General features: G+C 40.0%; 1 protein-coding gene across 2 annotated transcripts in view; it reads right to left on the minus strand.

The window, feature by feature from the left end:
- Positions 1-8297: 8297 nt before the first annotated feature.
- The window catches only part of ANKRD22 (ankyrin repeat domain 22), a 63255-nt gene continuing 51490 nt past the window's right edge, over positions 8298-20062 (minus strand). The window contains exon 7 of one of the 2 annotated variants that reach the window (XM_033940231.1): positions 8298-8606. The gene's annotated coding sequence lies outside the window, so the exon portion shown is untranslated. Of the gene's footprint in view, positions 8607-13582; positions 14144-20062 lie in introns of those variants that run through there. The other variant, XM_033940232.1, reaches the window with a different exon arrangement.

A 20062-nucleotide genomic window follows, 5' to 3' on the forward strand; every position in this document is an offset into this window, starting at 1 on the left:
GCAGAAAAAGATGAAAGAAAGTTGAAAGGAAAAGATAAATGTTAAGAGTTTGATGTTGGATCTTTAAAATCATGCATGAATAAAGATATCCCCATGTATATTATAAATTCTGGGAAGCAGAGAGCTGGCAGAAGGGCTGAATAAATTAACTGGATAACAAGTATTGTCAGATAAAGCCTTTTATTTTAAACAAAGCAAAATTTAATAGCTATGTAATTTAGTATACATATATATCAAGTTTCAGGTTTATTTGGGACTTGATATACCGCTTTTATAAACAAAGCGGTTTCCAATTTATACAAAGTATTAAAAAATATAAATAGATGGAACAAATTCACAGTTACAGTACAGACATAACATGATACATATGGGCTGATGGGGAGGATGCATTGCTTAAAATAAAAGAAAGGGGAGGCAAAATACCTTGTCAACCCCTTCCCACAAGTTGGCCTGTTGCTGTTCAATTTTCTGTAATGCAGCCTATCATCAAAATTAGTTTGACACACCTGACCCAGATTATTCTTTCCAAGTTTTTGTTGGGTTTCTTCAGTGCTGACCTTGACTAGATTGTAAGCTCCAAGAAGCAGGAATTATTTCGTGTGTGTGTAGATCTGGTATATGTTAATACAAATCAATAATAAGGTAGCAATATATTTTTTTGTTATATTTGAAGTCTAACCAAGAAGCCATTAATGTTAGTGTATGATGCTATGTTTACATCTCAAGTGCCTTCACTTCCAATTCCCCCTTCCCAAAAGGCCATGTGCTCAACACAGATTTTTATACTGTATCCTACCAAAGAAGGCCTGACCTATAATAGGACTGAACCCCAGTCTAGTTTTCTTTGTTGTTTATCTGTGGGCTGGAAGCCAGTGGGAAAAGTGGACAGCAATGCAAGCAACCAGTTATTTCCATTTTATACTAAAATCAGTGGCATACCTAGCATATATGACAAACTGGGCCAATCATTTTTTAACACCCCCTCCTGTATATGTAAAACATGATTTTTAATAGTAATCTACAAGTCATACAAGAAGAAGAAAAGACAGCATCTTACACACTGCAGCAAGCACTAGAACATCAATATATCTATTGTAAAACTAAGCAAGCCTGATTATACAGATGATCCTGTACAGTCAGTGCTCGCAGAAAACTACACACAAACACCCTCACCCAGTATGGAATAAGTAAGCACAAAATAGAAATATGTAGACAAAAAGTTAAACTGAAGCACCAAGAAGTTCCTAGAGGAACTCTAGGAATTTAATCAGATCAGATTGTCCACAGAGACTTTCTTTACTTTGTCAGAAGATATAGCTTCACCTCCGATTGCAACCTAAACATTCTTTAAATGCTAGTAGGACCTCACTTAAGTAATGTTAAAGGAAATTTGTGAACATTTATAGATTAAGGAACTAATTTTGTTTTCCTAAGGTCTTCATCTCCAGAGCTGACTCTCTACTCATCTAATTCACTTCTGTGTACAGAACATTATGTCTTTACAGCCCAGTTAATTATATGTACAGGTTAATCACGCCCTGTCCATTATCCAAATTTTTGGCATTTCCTACTCTTTTTTCCTCAAAGCAGCTTTTATAAGGTTTTATTGGGAATGCTAGTTCCTAAATGGAAATAAATTCTCCCATTTCTAAGTAGCCGGACTCTGCAAACAATGCAACACCACAGAAAAAAACAGTGATCCATGTCCCCTAATATTGTGCAAAATATAAAGAAAAAAAAATGAGAAATAGCAATCATCACTTTACAAATTAACAAAAATAAATCAAAAAATAGAAAATAAGATATTGGTCCAATAAAATGATACTATTTTTCAATTAGATTTCAGAAGCAAAAACATCTTTCGTCAGGTCAGTAAAGTATATTGCTGTTATGGTATCCTGTTCTAATCTGAGGAAGGGGGCTTTAGGGCTCCTTTTAAGAAAGCCGCATTAGCGGCTTTATTGCAACACCTTTTTAGCACATGCTAACCCCCACGCTAGCTGAAAAACTATCACCTGCTCAAGAGGAGGCGGTAGCAGCTAGTGTGACCGGCAAATTAGTGCACGCTAATACGTGCATTAAACCGCTAAAGCGGCTTTGTAAAAGGAGCCCTTAGTCTTTGAAAGGTAGTAAAAACATATATTAAAATTAGTCCAATAAAAGGATCACCTTTATTTCCATTTTTTGTTTATCAACACAGCTACAATACTACTTCATCCTAAAGCAAAAACTAGAACATTTTTTTCTACCTTTCTTGTCTCTGGTTTTTGCTCTCTTTCTATGTCCCTTCCAGAAACTGTTTACCGCCCCCTTCCATTTCCCTCCCCCTCCCCCCATTGGTCTGGCATTTGTCTCCTTTCCTTCCATTTCTCCCTCCCAAGTGTTTTTTAGCATTTTTCTCTTCTCTCTTCCTCCCAGATCTGTTATCTCTGTCTCCTTCCCCCTCCTCCCATGCTCTGGCATCCCTGTCCTCTCCTTCCCTCCTCCCCCCCGGGGTCTGGCATCTCTCTTTCCTCTCCCTTTCCTTTTTTTCTCTGGTCTTCATTCTCAATTTATTTTCTTCATCTGATGTTTAATGGCACTGTATGGTTAGTGCCAGGCCAGAGTGAGGGCAAAACTGGGAGTTATGCATTTTATTTAGTACTTTTGCCTACTTAGCTACCCTAGCAAGTTGGAGCACATATAAACCAGTCCTGATTTGACCACTTAGCTACAGTGTGGCACTGAATATCAGCCATACATGCTTATCTTCTGAGCACCATTGATGACCAGATAGTCAATGCTGGTGCCTGGATATGGCCCAGTATTGAATATCTGGGTTTAATTTAGCTGACAATGATCAACACTTAAAGAAACTCCTGACCCCCAGCTGAATATTGACCTAATTAGTCTATTTTTTAAAAAACCCAAATATTTTCTTCTATTGTATATATTAGGCCTCTAGGAAAAGAACCTGTTTAAAAGAAGTCCGTTTCTATTTGGTAGCCTTTGATACTGATATACTGTATATACAATCTACCCAACTGAGATCCTACAAGTTGTAAAGAGCATGTACATTTCCATATACAACTCAATAACCAGCTGCTGCCTCCTCCCAAGTCTTTTTTTTTTTTTTTTTTTTTTTTTTTCTTGTCCTCTCAACTCTTTTCATGGATAGGCAAACTAGATAGGCCATAAGATCTTTATCTGCCTTTATTTTTCTCTGTTTCTATACATACCTGAAATCTGTTACATTAAGGGCCCTCACCATCTGCACTGTTAGGCCATATCAGGCATTCGAGTCTTTATCTTTGATTCTCACAAAATTGACAATCCAACACCCAGTCCCAATTCTATGTCTCAGTATCAAATTTTATAATGATTTCCTAGCTAGCAAAATTTGTGAAACTGGTTTAACATTTCTCTGGTTTATGGTGCATTTCAATTTAGACATGATGACTCAGCTTAATCTAGCCTATGTTTTATTTAAATTTTCCTTTAGTTTGTTAAATACATCTTGAATCTAACCAAAGGTGGACTTGAGCTGGGGGACTAAGCTAATAATTTGTTCTTTTCAGTATATTATATGGAATAATTATTTTTCTTTGCTCCTATGTTTAGATCCTGCTTTCTGTACAAGTTTATACTTGATATGTTTAATCTAAAATTGATTGATTAAAAAAAAAAAGACATGACGACTCAGGATGCATAATAAAGCATTACCGCTTCTATGGTGATATACTGTAATTGAAAGACAGAGCTATGCTGTCTGCTCCAAAACAAACAGCTGTACTATGTATGGAAAGACTTCATTTTTAACAGTATTTGTAAATCATTGCAAAGTTGTACAAGATTTCTATTAAAACTGAATGATGTGTGTTACAATCAATGTGTTAAGTCTATTCTGTTATAGACACATAAAGCTAAGTTTTAAGGTGAGCACCCACCCCTCTCTCTTCTATCCCTGAAATGCTTTCATGTTTTCCTTATATTTACTATTTGTCAACATTTGCTTTTTTCTGAAGGGTTATCTTTGAAATTTCATCATAAAATGCATTGTTAGTCTAATAAAAAAGGTACCATCTTATTTCCTTTATTTTTTGTTTTATTTCTTTATATTACCTTGGAAAGTGAACTAACACAGCCACCATACCATGTCACTCTGGTTCAAAATAAATGAATTCCATTTTTGGCACTGGTAACTCCCCCCACATCTTCTTTGGTTAAGACTGAAGTAAAGAATTAATTTAATCTCTCCGCTATGGCCTTGTCATCCCTGAGAACCCTTTATCCCTCAGTTGTCTAGTGGTCCAAAAGATTCTTTTCCTGGCTTCTTGCTTTTAGTATATCTAAAAAAAAGTTTTTACTGTGTGTTTTGCTTCTAGCACAATCTTCTTTTCAAGGTATCTTTGCCTTCCTTATTAGCGCCTTCCATTTGACTTGCCATTCCTTGAGCTGTTTACATTTATTTTCAGTCTGATCTGCTTTCCACTTTCTGAAGGATTATCTTTTGACTCTAATAGCTTCCTTCACCTCACTTAACCATGCCACTTGTCGTTTGGTTGTCTTCCTCCTTTTTTAAATACATGGAATATAACTAGTTTGGGCATCCAAGATGGCATTTTTGAATAGCATCTATGCCTGATGTAAATTTTTGACCTTTGCAGCTCCACCTCTAAGTTTCTTTTCTTTTTTTTTAACCTATCTCTTCATATTATTACAATCTCCTTTTTTAAAGTTAAATGATGGTGTATTGAATTTCCTGTGTGAATTTATTCCAGGGATTATCTCAAATCTGATCATGTTATGATGACTTTTATAAATCAGTCTCAGCACCAATGCAACCACAGATTTTAAACACAAGAACAGACACTTCCAGTTCACACAGTTAAAACTTCTGGTGGTGCCAGATGCAGCAATGGGAAAACAGCAGAGCAGTGGAACTGAAGGTGCACACTCCTGCTGCTGTCTGAAGGAGTAATTTGAGAGGGAGAAGACAGGCTGTAAGAGGACAAGGTAAGTGGCTAATGCTGAGGTAGGGATGGCTGGGACTGGAAGAGGCTGATGGTAAGTGACTGATGCTGAGGGGGAGGGGCTCTAGGATTGGAAGGGGCTAACACTTGAGGGTCTGAGATTGGTAGAAGCCAATTCTTGGCAGGGGGCTCAAACCAGAAGGGAGCTGGTGCTTGGGAGGCACTCAGGCTAGAGCTGGAAGGAGGCTGATGCTTGAGCTGTGACAAAACAAGCTGATGCTGGTAGATATTGGGGGTAATAAGGTAGAGAAAAGATACAATGGACAAGAGGAAGAAGCAAAATTATATTCAGGGGAGATTTTGTAAAGAAAAGGGCATAGGGATGGATGTTAGGGTAAGAAATAAAAAAGGTAGGATCAATTAAATATAGGAGAAGGAAGAAGACAGGTTCTTGGGAAGGGGAGGCAGAGCCAGGAAGGAAAATAACTTACATGGGGGTGCGGGAGAACAGGGACTCAGTCATAGGCAAAGACTCTGGGACTGGGTTGGAGGCCAGAAGATAAGCTTTAGGATTGCATGAAAAATTTGGAATGCAAAGAGGAACTTGGGGTGTCTGGTGGGATTGAGTGAGGACTCAGGGATTCAGTAAGGTGGGAGAATGGGATCTTTGGATAGGTGAGGGGAAAGTAGAAACTAATAAGTTGACCAAGAATATGAAGGGCAACAGGGACTAGATGTATTGGTGAAGGGTACAGATTGGACTGTAAGATGGATACAGAAAAGGTAGAGACCAAGGCAAACCTTCAGCCATGTGCCCTGCCCCCTCTACCTTAGAGGCATCTCGAGGCCTTATACCACCCCTTAGTCCAGCATCTCCCCTTCACTCCCCCCCCCCATGGCCCAGCATCTCACCACCAAACAGTTTACCAACTCCCCTATCCTCCGCTATCCAGCAGTCCAGAATCTCCCCTTTTCCCCTCCCACCCATAATCCAGCATCTTCCCTTTCCTAGCACCTGCTTATTCATCATATCTCCCCTCCATTTTTTTCTGCTGCTAATGCCACTGCGCTCACTTGTGGAGCTGAACAGAAAATTGAATTCAGTGTCAGCATGGAGCCTTGAAGTACAGGCCATTACTGTTGTGTCTAGCCCCACCACCTTTGAAAGGAAACTCTGTGTGAGAGGGAGGTAGGACATGATGGCGCTTGAGTGTAGGCCTGTGCTTCAAGCCCCAGTGCCAACTCTGAAATCAAATTTGGCTCCAGTGGGATGAGGCAGTGGCAGGAGAAAAAGAAAAGAGGAGGTAGGAGACAGCACTCCTGACCCTCTGTTGCCCTAGACATCTGCCTAGTGGCAGGAGAAGAGCAGTTTGACTAATTTGAAGAGTTTGGGAGGCAATTGAAAGGGACAGCAGGCTTTGGAGAGAGTGAGAGAGAAAGGAAGACCAGTTTTTCAAAATGGGAACAGAAATAGGGGAGGTAAATGGAGACTGGAAATCTTTTAATTTTTACACGTCTTCATTTGGGTACTATCTTTTGGAAAGTAGGTGTGGACTACCACCTAACAACATACAATTTTTTTATGAAGGACTGGGGAAGTGAATTGCAAGAGAGGTTATCTTTATGTATGAAGGCCATGAATGAATGGATAATGGCTTATAAATTAGTCCTGAATCTAGCAAAGTCTGTATTTGATGTTAATAGGGAGGAGGGAAGATCCACAGTGGCCTAAGAATATTGTGGTGAATAACCAGGTGCTCATGGTGCATAAAAAGTTGAAAATCCCTAGGAGTTTGGTTAAATTGTACACTGGATATGAAAGATCAGGTACTAGCCATGGTGAAATCTGCATTCCTCATGCGATTACTGAATAGATTAAAGTCGATGATGTCAGTGTATGATTTTCGAATAGTGGTGCAGACAATAATCATTGCTAAATTAGATTATACTTGAGGATTGCATCAACACAAAGTAAGGTCCTACAGATATCCAAAATTCTGCAGAACGTTTAATCTGTGGTGTGAAAAAATTTGATCTTATAACACCGTGGTTAAAAAAAAAACGTCATTGGCTGCCTGTAAGGTTTTGAATCTCTTTAAAGCACTAGTGTTGGTGTTCAAGGTTATTCATCAAGGCATTCCTTAGTATCTAACACAGGTAATGACACTCTTATCGGCCATTCAGAACCTTAAGGTTTGAGGGGGCGATATGACTGTCGACAGATTTTTCAAAAGCACATTATAAAAGTATAAGAACATCTGCAATTTCTTTAGCTGGAGTAACTTTATGGAACAATTTAACAGGACCATTGAGAGCACTTTTGGATCTTCAAAAATGTAAGAAAGTATTAAAAACTACTATTTATGGAAGCATTTAAATGATTGTTTATTCAAGATTCATCTGGATACTGTCACTGATATATATATATTTAGATACCGATGTCAGGTATGTCTTTTTGAGTATGTGTTGCTTGTTTGTATGAAACTTGTATATCTGTATCCATTTTATGATTGTATTTTGTAAAATGCCTAGGAATAGGTGGGTAAGAGATTTTTTTAAATAAATAAAATATAAAACAAGAAAAAGGGAAGACGAGTGACAGAACTGGGACTGGTGAAAGATGAGGCAGAAGGTGGATGAAGCTGGGTCAGGGATAAACACAATGGATGTAACTAGAAAATGGATGAAGGATGTGGGAGATTAGGAGTCTGGGTGAGGAAGGAGACAGGTAGAGAATGGGATCTAAAGAGTAGGAAACAGTTGGTACGTATATGAAAAGAAGAAGGACTGGAGGGGAGAGGAGGAGGAAATAATCTAGCTATAAACGAAAAGATCAGAGCAATGGAGAACAAAGATGAAGCAGAATTATCAATGTCGGAGAAGTAGGAGGGGAGGGGAAGGGGGGGGACAAGAAATGCTAAAGAAAGACATAGGAGATAACCAACACGAAAGTGGTAGAGCAAGATCAGGATCACTGAATTAGAAAAATAAAATGACCAAACAACTAATATACCAAAATTTTATTCAACAAATTGTGATACAGACCTTTCCAAAAAAATGGCAAACAATATAGTATATGACTGCTTGAACGTACATAACCAGTTCATAACTTTTGTTTCTAATGCAAAAGGTATACATATCTAGACCAATGGGTTACTCACCTTTAATTGTGAGTTGTGTAGAAGGCATCTACTTTTTTTCGGCTCTGCCTCCTCTACCACTGCTCTGTGCTCCTCAGTTTCTCCTACACATGAGTTGAAAGTGTTCGGTTTATTTTATTTTCTTGGGGGGGGGGGGGGGGATGTTATCCACTTTCAGTGTCTTGTCAGTGCTACAGCAATTCGCAGGTTGCCTGGGACAGCTCTGCCTAGATGGAGACACAGACCTTCAGTGTAAGAGGTCTACAGCTGGAAGTGTCAGCCTGGTTCAGGACACCTACCTAGCCAGCCTGCACTAACATGTTTGTGGCTTGGGGACCATTCCCTTGTAGCGACGCTCACTCTTGATTGTTACCGGAGCTTGAGCGCAGGCTGTTTGGCATCTGTGTCAGTCCCTGGAACTTCGATTGCCGGCTGCTTCCCTCCTCTCCACGAAGAATTGTGATGAGCTGTGTGGGTCTGGATCTTCAGGCTCTAACACAGTCTGACTGGCAGCCTGAGGAAACAAGCATCTGAGGAATTTTATGTATGTTTGAGACAGTAAATCTTCACTATCTTTCAGCTTCTGTTTAAGCTAAAGCAGGCACAGTACCAGCAGCACAATGAGTATTGCCTGTTGTAGTCTATGGGAGACATTGGGGGGTGTCCTTAATTGTTTTTTTTGGGGGGTGGAGGGTTCTGGGTCTCAGATTTAGGTTCCCTACCTGCAAAAGTCCCTTTTCTAGCTCTACCAGGCTGTTTTTTATGCACTAAAATGCCACTGCAGCCATCTTAGAAGCTTTTAAAAATGGATTTAAAAAATCCATTAACCTCAAAAACACTTTGGACTCCTCGGGCTGTTTTACCCCTGATTCATGCCAGATTTGTGCTTGATGGCCAGCTGAGGAGCATCCTTGTTCCACATGTTGTGCATGAGCACTGAGCTTTGCTCTTTATGGTCCTCTAGGGTGATGGAGTTGCAGGTGGGCTCGCTTTTTGGATATGGTGGGAGGGAAGGGAAGGAGACATATGCCATACCAGAGGGAAAGTGGCGCATGTCTCCTAATATTGTGCAAAATATAAAGATAGCAGATGTATATTTGAAAAAAATAGAGAAAAAGCAATCATTACACATTAATAAAAATTGAAAAATAAAGTATTATTTTATTGCACTAATACATTTTTCAATTAGCTTTCAGATACAAAAACCTCTTTCCTCATGTCAATAAAGTATACTCCTTCCATCCACTGTCTGCCCTCTCTCTGCCCCTTCTATATGGAATCTGCCCTCTTTCTATGCCCCTTCCAGAAAATGTCCCCCCTTACATCTCTCCCCCTCCTTCCCCCCCCCCCCCCAGGGTCTTGAATCTGCCTCCTTCCCATCCATCTCTCCCTCCCTTCTCCCTTGGTTTTCAGCATCTCTCTCCTCTTTGTTCCTCCATATCTGATATCTGTCTCTTTCCCCTTTCCTCCCCTCTCTCTCTCATCTCCACTTCCATTCAGTGTCTGCCCCTCTCTCCTCCCCACTACCATCTGCTCCCCCTCGCTCTCCTCTCCACAATTCAATGTTTGACCACTCTCTCCATCCACTCTTTCATCAGCATCTGCCCCCTTCTCTCTCCCTTCACTTCACTTCTATCAGCATCTTCTCCCTTCTCTCTCTCTCCCTCCACCCCACTTCCATCAGCATCTGCTCTCTTCTCTCCCCCCTCCACCCCACTTCCATCCAATATACTGCCCCATCTCTCTCTCTCTCTCTTCCATCCCACTTCTATCTATTTTCCTACCCCCACACCTCCCCACCACTACTGCTGCTTTCCTGAACCAAAAGCAGCAGTAAATTGATATCTATCCATTGTGTAAACCTTCCTGCACCTATCCACAGCTGCTTGCTCTCCCGAATAAAGAAATGATGGAAGGGGTTGATAGGCAGCAGCAAGTAGGTGGAGGAAGGTTGTGTGATGGCTAGATATCAGTTTACTACTGCTGCTGCTGGTTTGGGATAGCAGCAGTAGTAGTGGTGGCAGACGGCACAATAGGGCAGGAGGTCCTGGTATGCCAGCTGTGTGATGAGGCAACCGCACATCTTAAAGTGAATGTTGGTGCACCCCCTTTTCGCATGCACCCATGGTGGAACTCCCTCCCCTTTTGTATGCCACTGCATCATATCTGCATAAAGATGACACCTGCAGGCATAGATGCTATTGTTATAGTGTACAGGTGGGTACTGTAAGTTTTGGATGGGTTTTGGAGGGCTCACCATACAATATAAGCAGGTTATAGTGACGTGTACCTGGGACTTTTTAATGTGACGTTTACAACAGTACCTCCCATAGTGCCCCTCTGATCTGCTGTGCTCAGCTGTCTGTGGCCAGTTTGCTAAGAATGCTGGCTCCTTAGACATCCCTAGGGCTTGCTTTTGTGCATTTTTCATTTGGACATTTTTGTATTTGAAAATAGCCAAAAAAAGATAGATGAACTAAGGGCCAAAACATCTAGATGCACCTACTGGATTTCTGGACATCTTTCCCAAAATATCCAAACTTCGACATTCTATCAAAAATGCCCCTCTAATTGTAGTACTTTTATGTTCTCACTATATATGATTTTGTGGTTTTATGTATTTATGATTTCTCATTTGGATACCATGCATTTGATGTAAGTAAATATTTTGTGTTAATTATAAAACATAAATCCTAAATAGCAAATCATATGAGTAAATATTTATTATGCTAATGCATATTTGAGTATGGTATTTGTTCATGTTTTATATTTTATCAGCATCTGTGTGATATGTATGGTTTAGATTTATTATTATTTATTATGCTAACCATTTTTGTTTTATCAGTACATATATTGCCCCAAAAGCAACCCCTGGTGGGCAAAATATGGCTGCGTCGGTCACTCTTATTTTAGATTCTATAATAAAGATTTTTAATATTTTCATTATGTCTGTTTCACTGTCTACTTTCCTCATCTTCTAATCCAGTTGGCAATATCTTATGTTTCTCCTCCATGCTACATAGCAGGGCCTCAGTACTGTCTACCTGGTCTTCAGCATGAGTAATGAGCTCTTGTGCCTGCTGGATCCTGGTGACCTGGCACTCCAAACTGCCCTTTATTTTATCTACCTATGTTTAATGTGGACAACTGGACCTCTAGTACCACCGGGATGTTTTTTTTCTCGGCTCCTGGACAGCATCTTCCTGAAGCATGAAGATCGGCACACTCATTTCAGCTGCCATCTTGTCTTCTAGCTGATGCCCCTAATCTGTGGCAGTCCACTGTACCATCCTGCCCATCTTACCCTTGTCCTACTGTCATCTGAAACTAAATATGTCCAAGACTAAGCTGCTCCTCTTTCCTCCTAAACCTTCTTCTCCTCCTCCTTCTTTCTCCATCTCTGTAAATAATGCTGTCATTGTTCCAATCTCCTCTGCTCGCAACCTTGGAGTCATCTTCAATTCTGACCTCTCATTTTCTACATATAACCAACATGCTGCTAAGACCTGTCATTTCTATCTCACCAAAAATTTGCCTCTTCCTCTCTGAGTACACTACCCGGACCCTTGTCCAAGCTCTCATAACCTCATGCTTAGATTACTGCAGTCTACTCCTAACTGGTATCCTTCAGTGTTGCCTTTCCCCCTTGCAGTCTGTGCGATTCATCTTCTACCAACCTCGCTACTCTCGTGTTTCAAGTTTATTAAAAAAATTTTTAGACCGCTTATTCAGGTTTCTAAGTGGTTTACAATATAAAATTACATAAAAACACATAAAAACAAGGGATACTAGATAACATCCGAGCGTAACAAAAGGTTTTGATGAAACATATGGAACTACTTCAAACAATAGGGTAGTGGGGAAGAACTACAATTATTATAGAAAAGGTGCAACATAAAAGGAAAAAACAATAGGTTAGGGTAAAAAGTAGCAGTTGTTTTAAATTTTGCCCTTAAAAGAACAATTATTATCCAAAAGCGTCTTGGAACAAGAATGTTTTTAGTTTTGCTTTAAATTGTTTTAAATTGGATTCACAGCGCAAGTGGTTAGGCAGCGAATTCCATAGGGTAAGGGCAGTAACCGCAAAGTTATTGGAACGCAACGTATTAATTGATTTTAAAGAAGGTATGACAAGGAGATTCTGAGAAGTTGAACGGAGAGATTTTGATGTGCTATAAGCAATTAAAAGTCTGTTGATGAAATCCGGTTGATTATTTAATTTTGTTGTGAGTGTTAAAAGTAAAATTTTATAGCTAATTCTATGTTCAACTGGTAACCAATGTGCATTGAACAAAAGGGGTGAAATGTGATCGTATTTTTTTGCACCAGAAATGATCTTAATAGCTGTCACCTCTCTCCTTAAGTCACTTCACTAGCTCCCTATCTGCCATCGCATACAGTTCAAGATCTTATTGCGGACCTACAAGTGTGTTCATTCTGCTGTCCCTCACTATCTCTCCTCACTTCTCTCTCCTTATAGACCTCCCAGAGAATTCCATTCCTCAGATAAGTCACTCTTAACATTACCCTTCTCCTCCATACCAATTCCAGACTTCGTTCCTTTCATCTAGCTGCCACCTATGCCTGGAATAAATTACCCGAGTTTGTCCATCAAGCCCCTTCCCTTGTTTAAAAGCAGACTGAAAACCCACCTTTTTGATATAGCTTTCAATCCTTAACCCTACTCCTCTGCCCTCTAACCCAGTCAGCTGATTAACCATTCCCCTTAATTATATCCATGACATCTTGTTTGTCTGTCTTGCCTGTTTAGATTGTAAGCTCTTTCGAGCAGGGACTGTTTTCTTACTCTTTGTGACTCTGTACAGTACTGCATGCGTCTGGTAGCACTATTGAAATAATTAATAGTAGTAGTAGTGACATTATTTTATATTACTTGAGGGGGGTGGTGCTTCCAGTGCAGTTCTGTATTGTACCTTATCTAGCTAGTATGGGGAAGGTATCTTCTTATTTAATGGTTATTTTTGAAGCTAACTTTTTGGGTGTCTGCTTCTGTTGCTATGTATCCCCTGCCTAAAAAAAAATTCAGTGTTTAAATATATTAGTTTTGAAATTTTGCATTTTTTAATATTTTATTCTATGGAGGAAATACATTTGTTTCTTTCTTCACAGTTCTAGTGCCATAGAATCTGGGTGCTTGGGGTTTCAATTTGTTTTTGTCCAGCTCTTTAATTTTTATTTGCAGTCTCTTTTTTTTTTTTTTTAATAGGTGATGGCCTGTTTTTTCCATATGCTAACATAGTGAGAGATTGTGATAATATATAAGTCCTGTGTAGAAGTCTTCTATAGTAGTCCAATATATTCTCTCTTACCAACTAGAGGTGTACTGAAATATTTGTATTTTTCATAGATAGTACAGTATACATGGTTTGAGTTCTTTTTTTTTTTTATTTATTTATAATTTCAAATAACAAATCAAGATATACTTGTACAGAAAGTGATTACAGCAAAAGAAAATTTAACATTTAATCCATTTTGAAGAACAAATATTACTAAACCACTCAAGTCCACAATAAGATCCATGATATAACACAAACGGAATACAAGAAGAATATTAAACTTAGGATACGTGGAACATGGTTAACTGATAATCAGGCGTCTAATATATTAAGGTCCTCATTTCTTTTCCCTTTCCAGGGGGGACATAGATAGAAAAGCCGTTAGCTGAAATGGCTCAAAGAAAACATATTTCTGAGAATTATATTGTACTATACATTTGCAAGGATGGCGAAGATAAAAAGTGCCTCCAAGAGCTAAGACTCCAGGTTTTAGTAGTAAGAACTCTCTTCTGCGCCTCTGTGTGTCCTTTGCCAAATCTGGGAACATTTGTATTTTGAGATCAAGAAACTTTTTCTCCTTATTTTTAAAGAATAATCTCAGAAGCCAATTTTTGTCCAATGCAATAGCTAAAGTCACAATCAATGTTGCAGGTGTTGCGCTTTCTTTATCTGACATTTCAAGTAAAGCAGACACATCGATTGGATCTTGATTCTTTTCCTGATGAAGTTGATTTTTATTCGGCAAATAATAGACCTGGGTGAAAGGAGGCATTGAATCTTTCGGAACTTCTAATATCTCCAGCAAATAACGTTTTAACATTTCTCTTGGAGTAACTGTTAGGATTCGAGGAAAGTTAATCAATCTAAGATTATTATTCCTAGAGAAATTTTCAAGTGTCTCTATTTTCCTTCTTAAATTAACATTATCTTTAATTAAAGTCTCTTGAAGTAATTTGGAAGACTTAAGTTGGTCCTTAATATCCTGGATATCTAATTTTGATTCACCCAGATCTTGTTTTATCTAGAAAACTTCTTTATCCTGAGATTTTATTTTAGCATCAATTTGAAAATAGTTAGTGTTCACTGTTCTGACTAAATTGGCAGTCAGATCCCACAGAGCCTCCAAAGTCACTTCCTGGGGCTTTACAATGTTAAGTCTGCAAATCTGGTAATGAAAAGTTTAGCTCACCAATCAAAGGCTTCTCTCTTCCTTGTTCCTCCTGGGTCGGTACTAGGTCCAATGCTGTTGTATCCCCGTGGGCATTCAGGCTCTGCTGTAAATCAGAAGAACCTGAGTCGTTGATTCTCTCGCTGTCCCTGGGAACCTGGGGGAGAGAGCGCATGCCGACTTCCGACTGCCTCTCTACCCCCGGGGAACTAGCGGCACAGGGATTAGGAGGAGGAACTCTCACGTCGGGGCTCAACGAGATCTCGTGCGCCTGAAACGACACCTCCATTCCGTCTCCCGGAAGCGTCTGAGGCTGTGGCAATACCGACGTTCCCATGGCGCCCTGCATCCGCCTCAACAAGTCTTCAATATTGCCAGAGGAGAGCACTCCAGAGCGCCGCGGGGTTCCAGTGGCACCTTTTCCTCTCCTTTTTGGCATAGCTGCTAATCGCCAAAGGAAAAAACCGCCGGTAAGTAAATTCAAGAGATGAGACTTGCGGGCACTTGCTCAGCAAACCGTGTCCGTGGCCATCTTGGATCTATCAGCTTCATGGTTTGAGTTCTTGATGGTGGTATGATATAATAAGGTTCTCAATGTCTGCTTGCAATATTTGTGTTACTTCACATGGTGTCTTTCACTAGGGAGTAAACAGGCAGATAGACAAGGGCGACCTGGTTAACATTGTATATCTGGATTTTCATAAGGCGTTCGACAAGATTCCACATGAACGACTACTTTGAAAAATTGTGAGCCATGGAATCGAGGGTGAAATACTCATGTGGATTAAAAACTGGCTGGAGGATAGGAAACAGAGAGTAGGGGGTAAATGGACAATACTCGGACTGGAAAAGTGTCACCAGTGGAGTGCCACAGGGTTTGGTGCTTGGACCCGTGCTCTTCAACATATTTATAAATGATCTAGAAATTGGTACGACGAGTGAGGTGATTAAATTTGCAGACGAAGACACAGTGAAGACACAGGAGGATTGCAAAGTTTTGCAACGTGAAATAAGCCACGACATAGCAAATGAGGTTCAACGTGGATATGTGTAACAAAAATCTTATACATTAATACAAGATGTTCAGGGCGTTACTTGGAGAGACCCCCCCAGGAAAGAGACTGGTAGACAGGTCGATGAAGCCAAACGCGCAATGAGCGGTGGTGGTGAAAATGGCGTATAGGATGCTAGGAATTGTAGAAGGATTTATGGTTCACTTAGCAGTATTATAAACACGTTACGTTTCTGTTAAGTGGTCTAGAGAAAACCATAACCTTTTAATCAAGTTCAAATATCATGGTCTAATTATACGACACAAACCCAGGCTAATGAGAAATATCTTTATTATGAAAATAGAAAAATATAATTCACAAGCCAGCTGCAGAATCTAAATATTGTCCAAAATATCTAATTACACAAATGAAACTCAGTACATGATTGTCACAATCTAATGGTTAGACAACTAAGTAAAACTTCTTGTTAAACACACACACTATTCCTTATAATAATAATCCCTGATTAGCAAATGATTATATTATCACCCAGGTAACTTTTCAACCCTTTACCTTTATAATTGATTCCTATCTAATTCCCAAGCTAATAAAAGTAATTTCCGTATGCTCACCCTTAATTAGCCTCTCCGGCACAATTAGGTAGAAGAGAAAACTTTGTGTCAGCTGGAAGACGTCAGGAATACCGTTGTAAAAGTTACACGTGTTGAAGATCCTTGATGAGGCTATAAATCATCAGCAATAAGTTCCGTTTATCTGTGCTAAGTTCAGAACAGTTTTTAAATGTCCGAATTTCTATCTCTTAGGCAGAGAATCACACGAGGTAACTTACAGGTCTAATTATTGAAAGAAAAAGTTTACAATTAGAACATCTGTGAGCAGATCTGAGCTTCCCCGGACCTTATCACAGACTAACTAATTATTAATTAATTAGCACCTTTCTTTTCTTGAATCTCATCAGATGACTTCCTCGGACCAATCCAGACACAGAACTTGATGAATAGCCTTTCTGTATAAAGTATCATATATGCTGGAAGACCCAGGGCCGTTAGACAGATAAGAACAGAATAATTTCTTCAAGATTCACACTGTCCCATTATTAAAGCACAGATGAATGCCCTTGAATAGCAACATTCGGGTACATCCCCATAATGCATCATTCTTCTTACTTCTTGCAAAATTCATGCTGGAAAGTTGCTTGCAGAGAGAGATTCTTGAAACAATGGTTCAGGCTTGATGACATCATGGAGGCCTAACCTTCAGGTGTGAATACGGAAATATCCCTACAGTCCCCCCTTTTGGAGGAGAAATAACTTCAACGGAGTCTATTTCACCTTCAACCTAACTAAGTAGGAAAGGATCGACAAGACCCAAGGTGATATAAAAATGCATAAACATAAGCAATACCATATAAATCAGCAATAAATCAAAGATATCAATAATCAATGGATAATAATCATAAAGGCAAGGGCAAAATATGTGAACCCAGCCAAATAAATGATAATAAAATCACTGAATAATGGCAATATATGATAAAATCAAAAATCATAACTACTTAGCAAGGCACAAAAGGTATGCCAAAGCAAAAGTTAAGACAGGAAGATCATAATCAAAAATACGGCTAGCAAAATTACTCTTTCATAGCCGCAATGAAATCATGCATTCTTAAGTCAGTATGTGATGGTTTCTGTTGAATAAGACGTTTAATCCGGATGGTCTCATAGAGTGCAAAAACAGAGAACCCAAATAAGAGAACCCACAAGATGGCAAAAATTGGAATAACAACAGTGATAAAAAAAATCAATACTGCGGGTATCAACAACTTCATGTACATTGGAGGAGCCAATATGAAAGTCCTCAATATGAAGCTTATCATTATCAACTTTCAGTTCAATGGTGTGGGAAGGTTTTGTCATCAAATATTGTTCCACTTCAAGGGTAAAGTTGATGGGATGTCCACGGAAAACATCCAGGATTTCCAATTCAGTTTCAGTAGGAGTAGAGTCCAAATGGAAAAGAGAAACATCGAAAGAAGATGGTCTGGAGCAAGATCTGGAACGGGAAGAACAAGAAACCAGGAGAATCTTGAAGGACAACACGGGACTGCGGACCAGGATCGATTACTTTGGTACCAACGCCAATCAGCAGGACAACCAGGAACAGCATCGGCAGAACTCGTTTCGCCATCTGAAAAACAGAAAAGAGAGAGAACAGCCTAGGCTGTTGCTAGGTTAATGTCTTCATCACAACAATGGTTTCATCCTGGGCAAATATACTGGGATGACATGGTCTCAGTTGATTAATGTGGACCCATTTAAGGACATCTGCACCTGGAGAATTTGATTTGATGCGAATTTGATAGGCCACAGGTGAAGCTTTTTCCACTATAGGGAATGGACCATGCCAACTTGGCAAAAATTTACTTTCTTTGGTCTTGGTTTTGCCAAAATTGTAATAAAATACCTTGTCGCCAATTTGGTATTCCTTTGTGGTAGTCCTATGATCATAATAGGCTTTTCTACCTTTAGCAGCAATTTCCAGATTTTTCTGGGCAAAAGAAAATGCACCCTGTAAATGGTTACGTAAATGGGTGACATATTCATGAGCAGTAGTAGCACTAGAAAGATTTACATCATTAGTTCTATACAACAAATGAATTGGTAATATCATTTCTCTACCTGTCATCATTTCAAAAGGCGTCACCCCCGTAGAACGGTGAGGCGTGGCACGAATAGCCATCAGTACCAAAGGTAACTTCATGTCCCAATTCTTACCAGAGGTAGACACGTACTTCTTCAGGATCGTGATGATGGTACGATTCGCTCTTTCCACTTGTCCTGATGATTGAGGGTGGTAAGCTATGTGCAATTTACTTTTCACTCCGAGCATCTTCCACATATGTCGCATCACATATGCAGTGAAATGTGATCCTTGGTCTGAGTCCACTCTCATGGGCAAACCCCACCTACTGAACACATGATTCAGTAACAAGGTAGCGGTAGTCTCTGCCGTACAATTGGGTGCAGGCAAGCACTCAATCCACTTTGTAAACAAACAAGTGACAGTCAACATATACTTATTACCTCGGGAGGAACGGACCACTGGGCCAATCCAGTCAATCTGGATGTCGGACCAGGGCATGACCAAACCCTTCTTTCTCAAGGGTGCTCGGTGAAGTGGTGTAGAGGGTTGAAATTGACAACAAGTCAAGCAACCTCTCGTATATAACTGCACATCTTGCCGCATATGAGGCCAATAGGCCACTTGCTTCAGTGTCTCATAGGTAACTTCTTCACCTCTATGTCCTGCACAAGGTTCATCATGGGCATGTTGCAACATGATTCCTCGATATGCACGGGGTACAACCCACTGCACAATACCATGCTTACTCGTCCGAGTGAGCAGGTTCTGGTGAATCGAAAATTTCTCTCTGGAGGTGTAGAGTATCCTCAGTTCTTCATCCTTCCGATCGTCTTCAGACAATGGATGATCCTGTGGATTCTGTATGAAGTTATAGAACTTTCCCAGGATAAGATCGGTCTTCTGAGCGGTTACAAGATCAAAGGAAGGGATATCATTACCCCACTGCACTACAGGTGTTTCAGCTACCTGTTTCGCTTGGCGTCGAGTAATAGCATGTACCATCGAGAACAACTCTTCAGGGCATTGCCATAGTTCACCTGACAAAGCACCTTCTTTGGCCAGTTGATCCGCAAGGTCATTTCCAATCTTGTCAGAACTATTAACTTTAGCATGACCTTTCACTTTCTTCCAGTAGATGGTCATGTCATTGTCTCGTACCAATTGATCTAAGGCTAGAATCAAGTCGCCATGATGGACAGGCTTTCCTTTGGAATTTAACATGTCCTTCTTTTTCCACACGGGTAAGTGAGACACAAAGTATTGACGCACATAATCAGAATCTGTACAGATAATCAGTTCTGGGATCCCCTTCTGTACCGCAGACTGTACAGCGACCAGAGCTGCTACAATCTCTGCATATTGGTTGGTTTTAGCACCCAATCTATACTTCAAGGTTTCCATAGGTGTGTCGGCATTCCACACTACACCTACTCCTGCGACCAGAGTATGGGTCGAGGTCTGGTGGAAGGCACAGCCATCTACGTAGACTTGAGGTATATTGGCACATAGGTGTTCATCGTAAAGATGATGACGATGGGGTTCCTCCTCTTCTGGTGGAACATCAGGTTCCGGTATACCTGTAAGAGAATCTTGTTCTGTACAATCATGCAATTCTGCTATCCCTTGGGCTACTGTATTTCGATGTTTCAGTGCATACTTTACCTGTAAAGGCCATCCTTGGAGAGCCAAAGTCCATGAGACTATTCGGCTATTGGAGACACGACCAGTCTTGATCTTGTCACTACCCAAGAAACTAATGGGTTGATGACAAGTCTCTACAATGAGTTTTTCTCCTTGGATATAACTCCGAAAATGTTGAAGAGCCCAAACAGTTGACAGTAGAGCTTTCTCA

Source organism: Geotrypetes seraphini, chromosome 4 (genome assembly GCF_902459505.1).
Source record: "Geotrypetes seraphini chromosome 4, aGeoSer1.1, whole genome shotgun sequence".
In the NCBI taxonomy this organism is placed as follows: Eukaryota; Metazoa; Chordata; class Amphibia; order Gymnophiona; family Dermophiidae; genus Geotrypetes; species Geotrypetes seraphini.